This window comes from Pteropus alecto, unplaced genomic scaffold, assembly GCF_000325575.1.
Source record: "Pteropus alecto unplaced genomic scaffold, ASM32557v1 scaffold7, whole genome shotgun sequence".
In the NCBI taxonomy this organism is placed as follows: Eukaryota; Metazoa; Chordata; class Mammalia; order Chiroptera; family Pteropodidae; genus Pteropus; species Pteropus alecto.
This window is the reverse complement of record NW_006494614.1, coordinates 6328505-6346829: the sequence shown is the minus strand read 5'-3', so window position 1 is coordinate 6346829 and position 18325 is coordinate 6328505. Positions and strand designations below refer to the sequence as shown.

Below are 18325 nucleotides of genomic sequence, written 5' to 3'. Positions count from 1 at the left end.
GAAATTAAGTCCTCCGTTTTCTGCCTACAAATCACAGAATTGAAACTCAGAAAATAAATCCCTTGTCCAGGGTCAGGAAATTTCCAGATGAGGCTGAGGGTGAAGAAACCAACTTTCTGCGTGGGGCTTTTCCTCTTACTACATTTTCATTCTATACTGATTGAAGAGTGCTAATTTACTTAGGCAACTTCTGATTGTTTTTAGAAATTGGGACTTGTTATTATTTATTCCTTTTTCCAGTGTTCTTCTTTTTGACATATTTATTATAATGTATTAGAATGAGAATGATGTGTCACCACATCAAACCCCCAGAATTGGTTCATTCTATTGGACAGTGGTTCTGCTTTCTCATACTTCTATCACAGGTTTTCTAGTATTATATCCTCAAAGAAGAGACCATCCCATAGAGATGAGGATGCAGATCTTACCAAAGCCTATAAACAACTAAATATTATTTAACCAGCTGATTATCAAACATTCTGTTCTTTTATTTGTTTATTTATTTGATAAACATTTATTCAACTCCTATTGAATCAGTGGGAATATAACAACAAAGAAGATATAGTCTCTGACTTCAAATGGTTTATAGTCTAAAGGATAGAAGAAAGAAAATTCATAAAACCGTAGAGATACAATTGATCTGTGGGCTAAGCATTGGGTATCATGAAAGCAATTAATATGCACCAGTTTCTTCTAAACATTTCACATGTATTAGCTCAATTAATATTCACCCATATCTGAGAGATAGGTGTTATTTTTCTCATCATACAGATAATACAATGGAAACCCAAATAAAGTAAAGTAATTTCTCAAGGTGTATATAGTTATACAGTGACCAAATCAGGACTTAAAACTACACTGCCTGGCTAAAAATTCCAAGCTCCATATTACTTCTATGCAAAGAGTACTTTGTTTATACTATTATGTCATTCACAAGATTCTATGAAATATATATTTGTTTGTGCACACACACCATTTTTTTTTTGCTAGATTTTAGCTCCTCAGAGAAAGGTAGTATATTTCATGTATCTGGGACTTACCCACAGTATCTAGCATAGAGTCAATGACCACTTCTCTTTATAATTAAAGAAAAGTTATAAATAATATCAAATATAAGGAACTAGACAAACCCACTGGGAAAAATTTGCAAATACATTTTTAATAGCAAAATGTAAGCTCTTATAGTAATGTAGGATGATCTCAATACTCAAAGAATACTCTTGTTCTATTGTTAAATCAAATAGGATGTCTAATTAGCTAAGCATAGATTTTTCTTTCTTTTTTCCTCCCCCAGAAACCCATTCAATTTTTAAAATATTCAAAATTCCTAAATGAAACAACTTTAATCATCTATCTGTAAGTTGGTAGCACTATAGGAAATTGACAGCCTGGCATCAGAGTTAAACACCCTTTTAATTCTTCTTACTCCTAATTTGTATCATTAGCGTATCTTAGTCTGTCAAAGTAATCAAAGCCATCAGCGGGGGAGATAAGGTGACTTGTATGCATGACTATCATGTATTTATTAATATGATTATTTAAATTATATTGTTAGAGAGAGTTTATTTGTAATGAGTACAGTCGCTGACCATGTATATATCAGTGTCTTTCCACCACAGCAAAAATCCCATCTGCAAGTAAGCAATCCAGAACTGGCATCAAGAAATGATAACGCAGCTCTGAGTAATGTGTGTTCATGCACTATAAAGGCATACATGTGTGGCCTTTGCATGTGGCATAAGCAAGCTAGTAAACTCAAAGCAAAGCATCAAAGCATCTGGGATAACATCTCATTTTATTATTCTTCAGTCAGAATAATATGAGACCTTGCGGGCACATTATCCACAATGAAAAACCAAGTTTCACCCTGAGCATGCACACATGGTGCCCCTACATTGTTGACATAGAATGTTTTTCTCCTACTTAGTAAGTGTCCTTTTCAGCCCATTACTTTCCAGGTGCTATGATGTGGATCTGGGGAAGAGGCTCTCTATAGCACCAGATGGAGGATTGTGAACATCTACCTGCCTTACTCTCTGCAGCTTCTCATGGAACCTGTGCTATTTTATGCCACGACTGCAATCTTCCAATACACCAAACTGAGTTTGCTCAGTACCAGTCACTAGAACTGTAAAAGCAATTTAAATAAACTAATGTTTGCTTTTGGGTCTCTAGTATGATCTCCCTTTTCCTCTTTCTCTTGTCCATTGCCTGATTCTCAGCAAAAGAAAATTATACATATACATGTACATATGTGTGAACTATATGTATGAAAATATATAGTCATATTCATAGTTGAGAAACACACACTTACCCATTTAGAATTCCCTAGGAAGAAGAGTACAACTTAATAGAAAGCAGTGTTTTATTTTTAGTTTTCAGGAAGTATTCATTAAGAGTAAAACAGGAAAGACGATCAAAGCGCATGAAAGAGAAGCTATATTCTTTGTACTTTCCTTGTTGTCTTGACTGAAATTTAGTCCTCTTCACCTCTTGCCCCACTGGATTCACTAACCTCCAATTTTCTTCTCCCTATTGTGCTAAACTCAAAAATGTGCCTAGAAACCAAAGAATAAGGTTGCTTGTGACTTATGTATGTTTGGAATAGGAATTACTACATACGTTTTCTCAAATACTTTTGATACTTTTGAATTATTTTTCACCCTCAAGGAAAGGGAGCCTTTTCTTTCTTGTTTCTTCCCTTACCTCCCTTCTCCATTGTTAATTTAGAAGCTGCCTGAAATAGGCACTGTGAAAACACTGGGTGGCAGTCCCTCTCCCTTCCAGTCACCAACACCGGAATGGACTGTCATCACAAGAGCTCCAGCTATATAACATTATATTATTTCCCCGCATTTGCTTGCTGCACTGAAACTCTACATTCCTCTGAAGCCTAGCTGTTCAATAGGGAGACTGGGCAGTGCAGAGCAGCATAAATAACAGGTTTTCCTAAAAGCATGTGCCGCACAGCAAAACCATGAGATTTCCTAGGTCAGCCAAAATACAAAAAATGGAAGTGAAAAATGTCCTGTTCAGTGATCCGGTCAATGGGATTAAATCACAAAACTCCCATCAGTTATTTTCGGTAACCGCACCCATGATTTTCTGAGTAGAGATGCATATCTTGTGATCCGGTATCTCTTCTCCCTTCCACATCTATTCTATGTACTGTCATCATTTATATGAGTTTCCTGTAATCAAAGCATCTGTAAGCTCTAGCATCTGAAGCCTCTGCCATACTATGTTTCCTTCTTTTAACTCTCAAACATCCCCTCTCCCACACTATTCAAGACATGAATTTGTGTTCTGAGGCTCCAAAGTATGCACGGTCCAGCTTCCCCGCTGGGACTCTACAGTGTCCTAGCACAGGGCTCAAGAGTCAGCTCCTCTCTAAACTCCTGAGAATTGGTGGATAAAAAAATAAATAAATAAAAATAAAAAAAATAAAAAGATTTTTTTCAATTAAGTTTAAAGTTTAAAAAAATGACAATGCAAGACATTTAGAAAGTAATTAAATAGGCTATGTGTGGCAGTATAAATATTGTAAGCAAAAAAAAAAAAAAATTCCCATATGGTATATCTGATGTACACTATTTAATTAAAATAGCCAAGATCTTGAATTTCCATCAGGAAGAAGCTGGCGGTTTAACTAGGTAGCATAAAACTCACCTAAATGGGAGTTAGCTATATTTGTATTTATATCTAGTCTTTTTTATTGTTGATGCTATACTACTAACAGTTATAACTAAAAATTAGAAGACAAACAAAAAAAAACTCAAATCAATAAATAGGTAATTTCAAAAAAGCAAGGGCAAAGTTTTCTAGCCAAACAAATCCATCACAAAGAGTTCTGTGTCCCATAAAAGTATATTTTTCTTTATCTTCAACAGCCCATAAAGAGCTCATAGAAGCAAGATTTCTTTAATATTAATTATTGCAAAATTAAATTAAGAAAGTAAATTAATAAGTTAAGATATAGGCTCCAAAATCATGGATAACAGACAGACAGGGCTATAAAAATGTATTACTCATGAAAATTTTAAAACAATAAGAATGTATTAAAAATTCCTGTTTTTTTAACAAATGTTTCTTGAATATAGTCTATGTAATTGATTTTGTTATGGGTCCTGGAGATTCAGCTGTAGACAAAATAAATTAAGACATGCTCATGGGGCATACACTTCACATATTAAGCACCTGTCTCTCATTCTACATTAGAAGGTGAGGATATTATTTCTTAAAAATCATTTAAATTATAAATTGTCTAGTACCTTATCTAAGTCATAGGAGGTGCTTAAAATTTTGTTTTAAAAATAATTCAATGACCACTATCTTTGACAAAGAGATTCTTGCTTGTAAAAAGCAGTATGTCTTCATGTAGAATTATCAGCTAAAAGATATTTTAAGTGCATACTTAATTATAAAGATAAATCACATTCAAATCTGTATTGTAATATTACAATATGTAGCATTTTGATAGCACATTCCTAGAGGCATTAATACTTTGCTTACTCCGTTGCCTGCAATTTAAACTTAAATATTTATAATATACACAGAAATGGTAACATTTTACTTTTACCAGAAATTCAATATTGAAGTTTTTATATATAAAGTAGAAAATCTTGCCCATGTGACTCATACATTGTGCCTGTGACTTTAATGCCTTTAACAAGACAGCCTAATGGCCCATTATTGTTTTTAACATGCCACCTTAAAATAACCTTTCGGCAAATTTTCTGACATATTTTATCTCGGCCTCCATTTATTTCATTTATATTGACCCTGGTCCCTTTAAAATAGCTAGTTTTTGAGAAACACTGGAGTAAGCACAGCATTTCTGCAAAGATTTTCGGATTCTTCCAGTAATTCCACGTTGAGTCTGCTTAGTTTTATGGGTAGCAATCTGCTCTTCTTTTGGAATCTGTCAGGATCAGAAAAATACACATTAATCATTTACTATAGGAGCCTGTACTGCTCCCAATGTCACCTATTTCAGGATGACAATTGGACACTTATCAGAAATTACCCACATCCTCATAAGTGAAGAGTTAGCTGTGCAATGTTAACCGAGACTCTGCACCTCCTCATCTTCCTCAGATGGTGTTCTTAAAGACCCCAAGATGGACCTATACATGTTGTCGTGTCATATATTTGTTCTTTGTGTATCGATATACTATAGGAACTGTTTAGATTCACTTGCAGCCTGAACCTAAACCCTGAAGCATCTCCAAAGGGGTAAGGTAGCTTTTAAAAAGCCTTTGGGTCAGGAGCGGCACTAACTGCAAAAGACCTCCTTACACTGGAGTTGGGCTTAGTGGTGGAGGAGGCCAGGAAGATTACGGCTCTAAACTGGACAAGTAGTGTTGTAGAAATTCAGGGAGCGATTTTGCTGATTTCTCCCTCAAAGATGTGAAAAATATCTCTTTGACTCTTTGTCATTGTGTAAAAATGTGTGGTCCAGGACATCATTAAACAGAGGCTTCTGGAATAATTTTCACCTACTCAATGTCTTTATGTTGCTGTTACCATCAAGATTCATCTTCTGCAAACTTCTGGCCTAGGTTCACAGGCTTTTAATTCCTCTTTCCATCTCCAGCAGATAAGTCTCTCTCAAAAAAAAAAAAAAAAAAAAAAACTCTTCCACATTGCTCTTGGAAATGCAAACTTCACAATCAGCTCTTGAGAATGCAAATTATTACTATTCTAAAATATATGATAATGGAATAACTTGTGTGTGTGTGTGTGTGTGTCATATAAGCCAAGCAAAACACCCAGGAAAAATACACATGTTATTTCTTACTTAATCCTAGATTATTCTGCCTCTGAAAATATATAATTTTTTATTTTTCAAATTTTGACTCATGTTATCTCTAAGATTACTCTGTCATTTATACTATAACTCCTATTCACATGTTCAGATATATGTTTCAGTTTAAAAGAGAAAAAAGAGAGAGACTAACACATCTATTCATTTTATTCTATCTTTTCACATTTCACTTACATTTATTTCATTCTATTCAAATCAAGAATTTAAAACTGGAAAGTAAAGATTTAACGTGCAGTAAAAAATAAATTACAATAAGAGGTGGTAATCAAGAGTCAAATTAATATATTAAATTTAAAAAATCCCGACAATGGAAGTTTATAAAATGTGAATTCATTCAGTGTTGTTGTCAGATATGCATATAGGTAATATTTTTTAAAAAGGTTATAGAAGATATTGAAACTCTGGGCTTTTAAAAATTTCTTTGGATAACCTTTAAATAATCTTTTTTTCAATTCAATTTTTTCAATTTTTTTTAATAAAAAAAATCAGAGTGTTTTAAATGTTGTATCCAAGGAGTATATGCAATTCCAACACACACTAGGACCTCAAAAATTTTGTTGAATAAATAAGTGAATAAAGAAATAAGTGAATAAATAAATAAGTGAATGAATGAATAAAATTAAATTATAGGTAGATAGATACATAGATATATAAATACATAGATACATAGATGATAGATAGATGATAGATAGATAGATAGATAGATGATAGATGATAGAGACAGAAGAATAGGAAAGGTTTTTATCTGAATTTCATGAATAATCAAATCTGGGAATGAATGAAAGAAATCTGAAATATAGATACAAAGAGTGGGGTGTTATATTAACACTCAATATGTGGAGGTGAGAGTAAGGAAGGCATTTTCAGAAACTGAGGTTAGAAAAAGAGGAAATAATTTTTATGAAAATTATATGTGATGCTTTGAAAGTGATATTCAGGGGAAATTAATTTGGCAGAGTAAAAATAAAAATTAGTAGAAACTTTCTATAGTTTGAAAAAACATATCAAAACCATTTTGAGTGTTCAGTATTTGCTTCACAATCTAAATTTTAAAATTTATCTTAAGCAGATAATTAGACATACACAAGAGTATATAATTAGAGATATTCGTTTTAGCATTGTTTTAAGGATTCATTCAAAAGAGAAAAAATAGAGCAAACCAAATAGCTACAATCAGGCTACAGGTTAAATAAATTCGTTTGTAAAATGTGAAAATAATTTATTGATGAAGAAAAAGTACTCATACTATGTTTATTGTGGAGAAAAACAAGTATAGAAAGGATTTATTACATTATTCACATGTGAGAAATATATACATTTCTGGGTTTGCTTTTTATCTAGGTTTTTCCATAATAGTGCGATATGACTTTTTATGACATCCAATGATTTCCTTTGTTTGAACTGAATCTTCATTTCTAAGATTCTATCTGTCTGTCTGTCTATCTATCTATCTATCTATCTATCTATCTATTTATCTATCATCTATCATCTATCATCATCTATCTATCATCTATCATCTATCTATCATCTATAATTTATCAATTGACTCCAGTTCAGAAGCCCTTGTCCCTAAATATAAATTTCTGTTTGTCATTTCATCAGTTCTGCTCATTTGCCTCCAATGATTACCTATCCGCTATGATTTATCTGGCAAGGTGCTGTTAAAACCATCCTTGATCTTTCAGGCCAGACAGGGTTTCTTTTATCAAGACTTCCAAGGCACTTTGACTATAAGAGAATCCTGATGTCTGCCTCGGTAACACAGGTTTGACTATAAATCTCATCCCTTATTAGCGCTGGTTTGAAATTACTGAATTATGTTTACCAAACTTCAGATTCTTCATCTTTAAAATGGAGCCATTGAGTGCCAAGATCACAGGGCTGTTGTATGGGTAAGGTATGCAGAGAACTTGAATAGCTCCTAACTCAGGTAAAGGGCCCTAGACTTGTGAATTCTTCCTCCATACTTTCTGTTTATATGTTTTCCTAACTGCACTGAACAGTTTTTAAGAGTCAATAAATTGAAATCTTTTTATTCTTGGTAGTGCGATGCAGTACTACATAGCTAATAGTTGTTCAATAAATAGTTGACAGTGTGAATAGAAATTCATCATGATGGACTTTTAAAACAACTTTTAAATACCCTTTTGGGAGACATACATAAAGTGGATATTTCCAAGAATATGAATTGTTTTCTCTTTCTAGATGTCTTTATCTCTCTAAAATAACAGAAATATGTTTACTAATGCTATAGGAAGCACAAAGCAGTAATCTTGGTAAATTGAGGATTTTCTAGTTGGTCATCTACTCACTTGGTCAGGCCAATGGTGAAAACCACAGAAGAGGCAAATCAAGGCTCATAAAATATGACAGAAATCAGTGAAAGAGGTTATGCAATTTATCAAAATTATGAAAATAGCTTACTTTTTAAGTAATGTGATTCCTTAAAAGAGTTTTTCTTATTGATGAAATGAGTGTGTGGGTTTTGCTATTTGGCTAAAATTTACCTCCTTGGTCAAGGTGAGATGTTTTGGGGGAAATTATTGTGAGACTTATTTATTTATTTATTTTTAATTCAGTTATTTCCTTAAATGGCAAGCAAACAGACAAAAAAGCAAACAAAAAAAATCCCTGAGAGAAGGGAAGATTTGTCAGCTAACTTGCCTTTTATTTACCCAGCTGATAGGAACGGACAACTGTGACCTTGTAAATTTATTTTTTTTAAATGAAGACTAATACAATGTAATACTCTAATCACCCTGAGGTAAAAAAATATTGTTTCTCTTTTTAGGCATTTACCTGGCTAAAATGAGCTGAGTAACAGCTTTAGAGAACAAAACATGCTTTGTTGGTATGCATACGAGTGTATTTGAAAAAAACAAAAAACTGCTCAAATCATTAGAGAAACTAACTACAAGCTATATTGAAAAATAATTACAAGTCCTGGCTTCCACATTTAATCAGGTGGCAGCTATTGGGCTCTCAGCTAACAGACTCAAAATGAATTCTGTAATATTATTAGTAATTGTAGCATCACATTTCACAAAACAAGTTAAAAATAATAGCAATGTGTAAATCTCATTGTCATGAGGCCCCCACTGCTGAGGAATTTATTTTGCATCATATCCTAAAAAAAAAAAAAAAAGCAAACAAAAAAAAAACCCAGACCTGATCAATAGAACTGTCACTGAGTCATCAACACTTCTTAACTATGTTCCTTCCAACAGATCCAGCACCTGCTGTTGTTTCTGGTTTTTCACTCTCGCTTGCCTGGGAAGCAATGGTATTTACTAGCAGTTGTACGAATCCAAGAAGGGTCTGACAGTGTCACAGAGGCCAATGTATCTTGCACCCCGTAGGTAAGGAGAACTGCCAACAAAATGTTCTTAATTCACTATGAACAGATTATGAAAGTGAAACACAAGCACAGAAGCTGTGTAGGAGGAGGAGGGAGAAGAAATGAGTAGTAGAAGAAAGTGGCAGATGTAATTTTTTGTTTTGTTTTTTTAGTTAGTGGTACTGGGATTTGATAAACCACTAATGATCTGAGCGTTTTAGCCATGATTTTTTGAAGACAATGTTTAAAGGTCCATCTCCGGATAGAAGATTTCGAGATACTACTTTGAACTCTGGTTTAAGAAAATGTCTTTTTTTTTTTTAATTTTTTTTCCTCCCCTCTCCTTCCTCCTTCTCTCTTTCTCTCTTTTCTTTCCTCCCTTCCCTTCCCTTTCATCTTTCTTTCCTTCCTCACGTTATATATAACTGAAACATGTTTTGGTTAAATCATTTTGAAAGGAAGAGAATATTTTAGTGTGGGGGGGCATGATTCAATAACATTTTCTAATTTATGTCTTTGACAATTTAACTTCCTTCCTCTGTGTTTTTTTTATTTTGCTAGAAATTTGTCATTCTTTACCTAGATTAAATAATTTAAAATTTCAAAACCTACAGGAACATATTTGCTTATAACACTTTTTCATGTGTTAATATTTGAGATTTTTAAATATTCTTATATGTAACTAGAAAAATATTAAAGTGATGACTACATCAACTCTTTCTTGGAATAATTAACTTGTGTCAGTGGAAACAGCACAAATTTAGCCTTTTGACAATGGGAGAAAAAATTGGTTCACTCTTATTTTACTGAAGCAAAATCTTGTTATTACAGACATTTGTAAAATAATAGAGCAAAATCTGAATCTCTAATATAGACTGGCAAGAATTGTTTTGTATTTCTTGGGTCTGGATTACATAAATCTAAATTATAAAATGATTTGATGCGTAAAATATTTAGCAAGTTATTGTACTTTAGAAAGAAATCATTTAAACTAGTGCTATTTTCAAAGAATCTTCCAGTCTATAGTACATCAAGGATGAGAAAATGACTTTATATGTTAGAAATTGGCCTTTAACGAGAAAAAATATTAGGCAATTCTAAGTGCACAGCTATTAACTGGCTGATTTCTGATCCCTGACACAGAATGTCATCCTCAACCCAGTGCCTGGCTGTTCAGCATCCTGTGGGGACCGCAGGCTTCCAAAGATTCCTCTTTACAAATAACAATCAGTTCAGATAGAGGAGACACAAGGAGAGCCAGTTAAATCTTTCACATCATTACTAGCCTCATTGTTTTGCAAATCAGCAGCATAAAGTAGAACACGTGCATGAATCCTCTTACAGGTTTCTGAATGCTAGGGATTTCAGATATGTGAATCCTGTTGATTAGCAGTAAATGAATAAGCACATGACCACTCACTGCCTTTACCAGCTAAGTGGCTGGTTTAAATTAAAGATTACAGGTTATTGTTTGAATTCATCAAGACTTGTCCATCTAAAATGATGAGACTTTCCCTATTCATATGTCAGTCCATCATTATCATGAAGTCTGCCATATCCGATCACTAGCTCACTTGAATATCTCAAAACAGCATTTTGAAAGTATCCTATTTATAGTAGAGATATGTAGAGTAATCCAAAACACTGTCTGTTTAACATGCTAACCCTCTCTTGGCAAGAAATTTTTCTCAGGAGACTCTTATATCTGAAATGATCAAGTCCCAAAGCTGAGTGCCACAACTCTGGGCTAAAAAGTGATTTATCTGTATTTTAACCAGCTGTATTTTCCCCCTTTGTAATTTGCTTTTACAAATGCAATTATTCATTTCCTTCAGTAGGTGACTAAGTTGATCATATTTCACTTAAAGGTATTTAATATTCATTTTCTTGTAATGATTTTTCAGTACTATTTTCCACAAATGTCAAAATCATGAGTTGTTTATTTGAATCCTGAGTTATTGCTCTAATAACGAGAAGCTCTAATTATAGAGTGCAGTGAACTAGGCAGCAGAGAGCTTGCATCCCAAATATTACTATTAATATCAAGACACATGAAGAGTGCTCGTAACTTCTTTAAAATTCTTTCTTTACTTTCTGGTATTTGAATATAGACTATTGTCTTACTTTAGAGTTGCAGTGAGTTCTGGAGTAAGAAACTCCTTATCCTTGTTGGTACTCTATTCAAATTCAGCTTTATCTCAGTTTAAGCAAGAGAACTCACCTGAAGTGTTACTGCCCTGTAGTTGCTGAAGACTGTACTTTCTCACTCAACTAAAGTAGCAGCGTAGAAAGCAGAGCTGGTACCGACCCTCACACTCAGTTATTTGTGTGAGCAATACGCTGCCACTCCACTCTCAAATACTTCTGTTTGTTATGCATATCCAAGCAATATTAGTTACAGGGAGCACACAGGAAAGAAACCATTTTCCCCTCCCACTTCCCATCTGTTGTGGAAAACACAGGTTTTTCCACCACAGGTTTAGAACAACCTCGTGTCCTTGGAACACAGATTCAGACTTCATTGTAATGACAGTGTGAGCTTTCCACCCACTTCTCACCCACAAACCTATTTTAAGGCTGTATTCTGAGAATAGCCTTCACTGTGATGCCTTTGGAACATAAGCCACCATGTTAAACAGCAATGGCATGAAACTGACTAATGGTGAACAGACCAGCTAAGTAGCTCTTTAGAGCAGTTGTGACTACAAGCCTTGCCCTGTATGTACTGATTGTACATTCCTTCAGAGGTAAATGGTACAAAACTACCCCTTACCAAGGCAAAGACTAATTTTATTATTACTTTTTTATATTTAATGTTTTCACTAGATATTTACTGAAATTTTACAAAAAAATTAAATATAATGTCCATATCGATTATTAACATATTGCCTCATCCATGGACTCAACGATCAGAAATTAAAAATGAAGAATAAAAATTACTTAAAAGATTAGATATTAACTAAGAACATTGAGGAGATAGCTAATTGAGTAATGCCTCCGATTACAGAGCAATGAGTCCAAAGGCCTAGATTCTATTCTTAGCTTAATCACAGATAATTTGTAGAATCTTTCCTAACATTTTTAACCATTTCTCCATATTAAAATGAACTCGATATTAATTTAACTGTTATTCTTTTACTTTAAAAATGCATTTTTTAGCAACCAACTCCATGGCAAGTTCAAGAAAACAAGATAGATATAGTCCTTATGGATCTTACTATTTATTTTGTTCTAACACATTTTTAGTATTACTCAAGAATATGTAAATATAATAATGCCTGAATTAAAACATGAGACACATAACTTCCAAAAGCTATTAGACATAATTTATGTTGTTATTAATAACTGTACTCTGAAATTTAATTATAGTTAAATTTTTAGATAGTCAAATAGGTGACAAGATTCTATATATAACATTATTTTACAATTAAAGATTGTTTTAGAATGAAACTTGAAACTAATTGCTAGTTTAAAGACATTATAAACAAGAATGGATACACAGCACCCCCTACTGATTTCAATGGAGACAAAAATTTGAGAAGAAGGGGGACTAATTTTTGATTCTGTTGCACATAATATCAGCTTATTTAAGCATTCAAAGGGGAGAAGGCACACATCACTTTTACACAGGCTAAACTGATAGTAAAATTTAAGTTCTGTGTGGAGAATTAGAATACTAATTTTTTTTCAAGGCAGCTCTTATGTGAAAAATTAACTCCTCACAGCTAAACTTTATATACCTTCACGTAAGCTTTCATTACTAACTCTTCATAAATAACCTTTTATAATTAATTTCTCATAACTAACACCTCATAACTGAAAGATATGGTCTTTTACCCTTCGTTTAATTTGCTTACATCCTTTCACTCTTTGATATCTCCAAATAGTGCTAACTGCTTGGGGCTCTTCTTTTCCACTCTGAAATCTGAGTGGAATTCTCTCTTTGTAGCTGTATCTGTAAAGATTTAAGTTCTTACCTGAAAGGTCTCTTGAAATATTGTTAATTAGAAGGAGATTATGGGAACTCACCAACAGAGACCATCTCAATTATGCAAAAATCAGTTTATATTAATACAGCAACTAATTGTATGTCAGAATAACTGTAAAATCTTTCATTCGTACTTATAGAAATATAAAATAAAAATATTATTTAGAGAGAAATAAGTGGAAAAATAAATGGAGATCAATATAAACTTCGGTGGTGGCCTTGATATAAATATATATTTTTTTAATTAAGTGGTTAGAAAATGAAATTTTTCAATGGCAAGCTTCCCTTATCCACATTTAGAGGGGATAATTTGTACCTCAATGTCATTCATCTTTTCTTTTCTTTTCTTTTTTACCATAATAATCAGGAAATATAGACCAATCTCAGTAAAGATAGTTTATTTGAGTTTACACTATATAAATGTATATACTCCAAAGAACTTGTAATGCTAATGGCATTTATCATGTATTGTTTGTAAAAGAATAGTCCATCTGGTATATTCCCTTTTCAGCAGAGGAATCATACAAATTAATGTTGACCTGGATGTAACCCATTTAAGATGACACATGAGAGTTGTAAAAATGATCTCTCTTTCTTAAAAAATTCCCTAGCAAGAATTTGTTCAGTTGTTTTTTCTGCTTTTTCAAGGTCCACTTTCAGGTTTCTTAACTCTTGTCAAATGCTTTACGATGATCTGGGAAAAATATCTAACAACATCAACAGGGCAACAGCATCAACAATAATATTAAACTTGTATTTACAAAGACCTAAACTAAGCTTATGCTGTATTTATAGTACACACACACACACACAAAAATTTTAAAAGAATATATGAATATCCATCAAGTATAACAACATAATAACAATGAAAACTAACATTGAGTGCTTACCAACTACTTTTGAAATATTATCTTCTTTTTGTTTTCATATTATCTCTTTGAGGCAGATACATGGATTAACCCCATTTTACAATTGAGGAAATAGATTCCTAAAAAGCATAAAAAACCTTTCTGAGCTCACACATCTAGGACATGACAGAGCCAGCACTCACACTCTTGTATGTTTTTCAACGAACTCATGCCCTTAATCATTGTGAAATATGGTCTTTGTAAATAGACTGGTAGAAAGCAAATCTAGATAATTAAGTGGTATAGAATGACAACACTTTATGATTAAATGAATTTTATTTATTGGTTATAAAAATTGCCTATGCACAATACTTTTTAATATCAGTAAACCACATATACTAGGAATAATTTGTATTGGTTTTCATTGAAAAACCAATATCTTCCCTTTTTTTCAAGTTGATCTATTCCTTTCCTTGTTCCATCACTATTTCCTTTCTTTAATTTACTCACTACTAATGTTATCACATTGTAAAGAATTGAAGCAGAAGGGGAAAGATTAGAGTATATAGCATTTTTTATTCTAAATTACAAAACCTATTATTTGAGTGACTTCCATTTAGGCAATAGAAAAATCTCTCTTACTCTTCCTTACTAAATTGGTGTGGTTGAGTAGAAAAAGCAAAAACTATGGGTTCACAAAGTTTGGAATTAAATTTTAGCTCAACTACCTACTCTGTATAAACATTTGAATAAGCAATTCTTGTATTCTTAGTCTACCTCCGCATTGGAGCTAATAATATTATGCTTATTTTTTAATTAGTTAAAGATAATTTATATATTTAATTCAACTTCAAAAAGTGTATTGAATGATTACTATGGGTCTGGTACTTTTCTAGGTTCTTAGGCTATACTATGAACAAAAGTAGACAATTATCTCACTATTTGTGAAATTTGTCATTTAAAGAGGAGAGATAGAAAGTCAATAATTGATGTAACTAATAAATAAAGTATTCTTATGCTAGAAAGTGACTTAGAAAAAAAAGAAAGAGTAGTCTAGGGTAAGAGATTTGGGAGTGTTGGGAATGGGACACTGCAATTTTTAATATGTGATATTGAGTAGGTATCATAGAGAAAGTGGCAAAATCAAAGAAAGTAAGATAGATGTCTATGTGGGTCTCCCAGAAGGAAGACAACAGCCAGCGGAAAGCCTTGTATTTGAAGAACAAGCAGCACTATGACAGGAGATAACTCACAGACATTACAGAGGTTACAGATGATATAGGGTCTTGCCTACAGAGAAACACTCAATAAATGCAACTCTTATTGTGTTTATATAAGATATATTAAGCTTATCAACAGAAAAAGTATTATTCTGTAACCAATAAGTAAATAAACACAGCATTGTATATATTTTTTAATACTTAATGTATGTCAAGCATTGCACTGATTTCTAAAAAACTGTTATTCCCCGTGAAAGCCCTACATGAAAAATGTTATTCCCATATCTACTATACAGATGAAAAAACTGAGGCTCTAATAGATTAAAATAACTTGTCCAGGATCAAACTCTTATTAAGTAACAGAGGTATTATCCATGACCTTAACATGATTCCTTTTTGTTTAATGTTAAATGCATGTATCACATTGTTCCTATCTAAATCACTTGTCATGTCCTTCTGGTTTCCAGATTAGGCCTGTACTTTTACTTCTTAGATGGGATCTTTTGAGCTATCATTATATTCTTTCCATAAAAGGCATTCGGTGTTCTGGTTGTGGGAAATAAATTTTTCACCTGCTCTCTTCTGTATTCTTCTCTTTCACTAGAGACTGAACTTAATTGTCCTCTAGCTATAATTAGCTCATTGTGCAGGGATTTTACTTTAAATGGGGCTACCCAACAATTTTATGATTTCATTTCCGAAATCATATATTTTAGGTATCTTTCTTTTTATTGTTGATATTTTATTACCTCTCAAGGTATTCTTACTTTCATTAGCATTGATTCATTCATTAATTATCTTTTGGATATGTTTTTTTCTCTGAATGATTTTACTCTTTCAAAAAGAATTATTAGTCTTTTGTTGAAATTTCTATTTAATAATATGCAAATATGTATTCAGATTTTAATGTTGGCAATATGAAAAAAACGTTTTTTGAGGCCTCTATAAAATAATTATCTAGTGTTTAAATGATGTAAATATTACATTTTCTTTTAAAAAATTATTGTCTTTTCCTATTATCAACTTGATATTTTTAAAATTCACTGTAAAAGGAACATAAGTTCTAATATATCTTTTAAATCTAGAATGGCATTTGTTAATTAAAACTTATTAGGTCAATGTCTATAAAAAGAAATAATGTCTCCTTTTTCTTTTCTATTTCCATATAACATTCAATAACCTAGTTTAAGTTATATTCCCCCTAATTTCACTCCTCTTGTTTTTAAATCTATATGCTAAACACAACAACAACAAAAGGTTTGAAACATTATCAGAGGATTCAAACTTTAATAAAGAATAAAGATCTAAAAATAATATACTTATCAAAAGTATATGTTTACTTTTGAAGACATTTAGATAGTTGAATTTTCTACTCTCAATCTTTTTCTTTTAGCATGGTACAGACAAAACCAAGGTTTTATTTCCTTAGGAAAAGCCAGTATGATTTTTCAGTATTCTGAGACCTACACCAGTGCAGCAGATTTAGAATCTACAGTTTTCAACACAGAAGTTTGTCATACTTCCTCCCTAAAGTCAGTGTGCAAGATCTACAATTTCAAACAAAATTAGCTGCAAATCTTGATCTCCACTCAATGACTCATGAACCTATTGCTTATTTCCCATGCTATGGTACCCAGCTATTTGAACCATTGACTAATATAACTTTCAAGGTTTAAGAAAATAAAAAGTTTACATGATACAATCCTCTTATTTTATAGATGGGAAACTTGGAATTCTCATAAATAAAGGAACTAGTAAAATCTACTTGTGACCTTACTCTTAAAACAGTTTAAAAATTGTTGTCACATAAATGTGTCAACCAGCAATATTTGTTGAATATTTAGCATGTGCAAGGTACTGAAATATTCAATTAAACCATGGCAAATACTCATGATTTTTAAAAATATCAGTTATCAGCCAAAAAACAATCTCCAAGACCATTTATAGTTCTCAAGAATAGAGTACACAAAAAATTACTTTTTGTAATTTTTATAATTTTGTTAACTGTAATGTTGGACTATATTAAAGCTAGGGCAGTGAGAGGTGAAAAAGCCAAGGCATTACTGAGATTAATCAGTGAAAATTGAAGATCTAAAAAAGTAACTTAAATGTTCAATCAAATACTTTACCCAAAGGACAGGAATATCTATCATGTTACAAATGAGAAAGAAAGAAGTGACATATTGAATCAGGAAGAAAAGGAACTTTTTATTAAAATAATTTTAACTATTTCATGCCATTCTAACCCTTTATTTCTAATAGAACATTGAGAGTAAATCTTTAGGTATGAATAAATTAAAGCAACTACACAAATAAGAAGCTTTGAAGTAATAGCTTATTACCTTCGCAAAATATTTCTTTTTTAAATGTAAATATCTTATTTCAACATACCCTCTGTAGCCTATCACCATTTTTTTTCTATGATTTTTTAGCATCTTGAATTAAATAAGAAATATTCACAAGAGGTATTTGTTAGTGCAAGTAGAATTTGTTTTGGAAAAAAAAAATCTGTATGGACTACAGATAAAAATCCCACTGGATTTTGAAAAATGAATCAGCCACATTATTACAAAATATAACTAGTAGATTTGATTTTTTTTCCCCCTAACTAAAATGAAGAGCTTCATTGTTTTTCTTCTATAACATGTCTTTGTTTTGTTTACTTAGGTTTATATTTTTACATGTCAGGAACTTCGCCTGACAAATTAAAATTTTTTAAGTTAAATAAATCTTATTGAATTTTACTTCCAATACTTACAAAAACTTATATCTGATCACCTCCACTTTACATATTAGGAAACTAATGCTCATTGATTAACTGATTTATTCAATATTACTGAGTTAGTATGTAGAATTAAAGAAATTTAAACTCCAGAGACTATGCTCTTTCCATTATATGAACTTCCTAATTGTTACATATGTTATATAAGAATGTAAAAATATGTAGTCAGTTGATAATGACTTCAACTTCATTTTTAGGCCAGCTCTTCAAAAAGATGGTTAACCATTTACATTTTCTAAAACAATATCTTGGAATGAAATGAGTTTATCTTCTTAATTTTCTGACCAACAATGATTACAGGCTCCATTTAGTGCCTCTCGTCT

At 32.1% G+C, this 18325-nt stretch overlaps 1 long non-coding RNA gene across 1 annotated transcript in view; it reads right to left on the bottom strand.

Moving 5' to 3' along the window:
- Positions 1-482: 482 nt before the first annotated feature.
- The window catches only part of LOC107196780, a 19070-nt gene continuing 1227 nt past the window's right edge, over positions 483-18325 (bottom strand). Inside the window, exons 2-3 of the long non-coding RNA XR_001518227.2 lie at positions 5503-5605; positions 483-4921 (exon numbers count right to left, since the gene is read on the bottom strand). This is a non-coding gene — a long non-coding RNA (uncharacterized LOC107196780). The remainder of the gene's footprint in view (positions 4922-5502; positions 5606-18325) is intronic.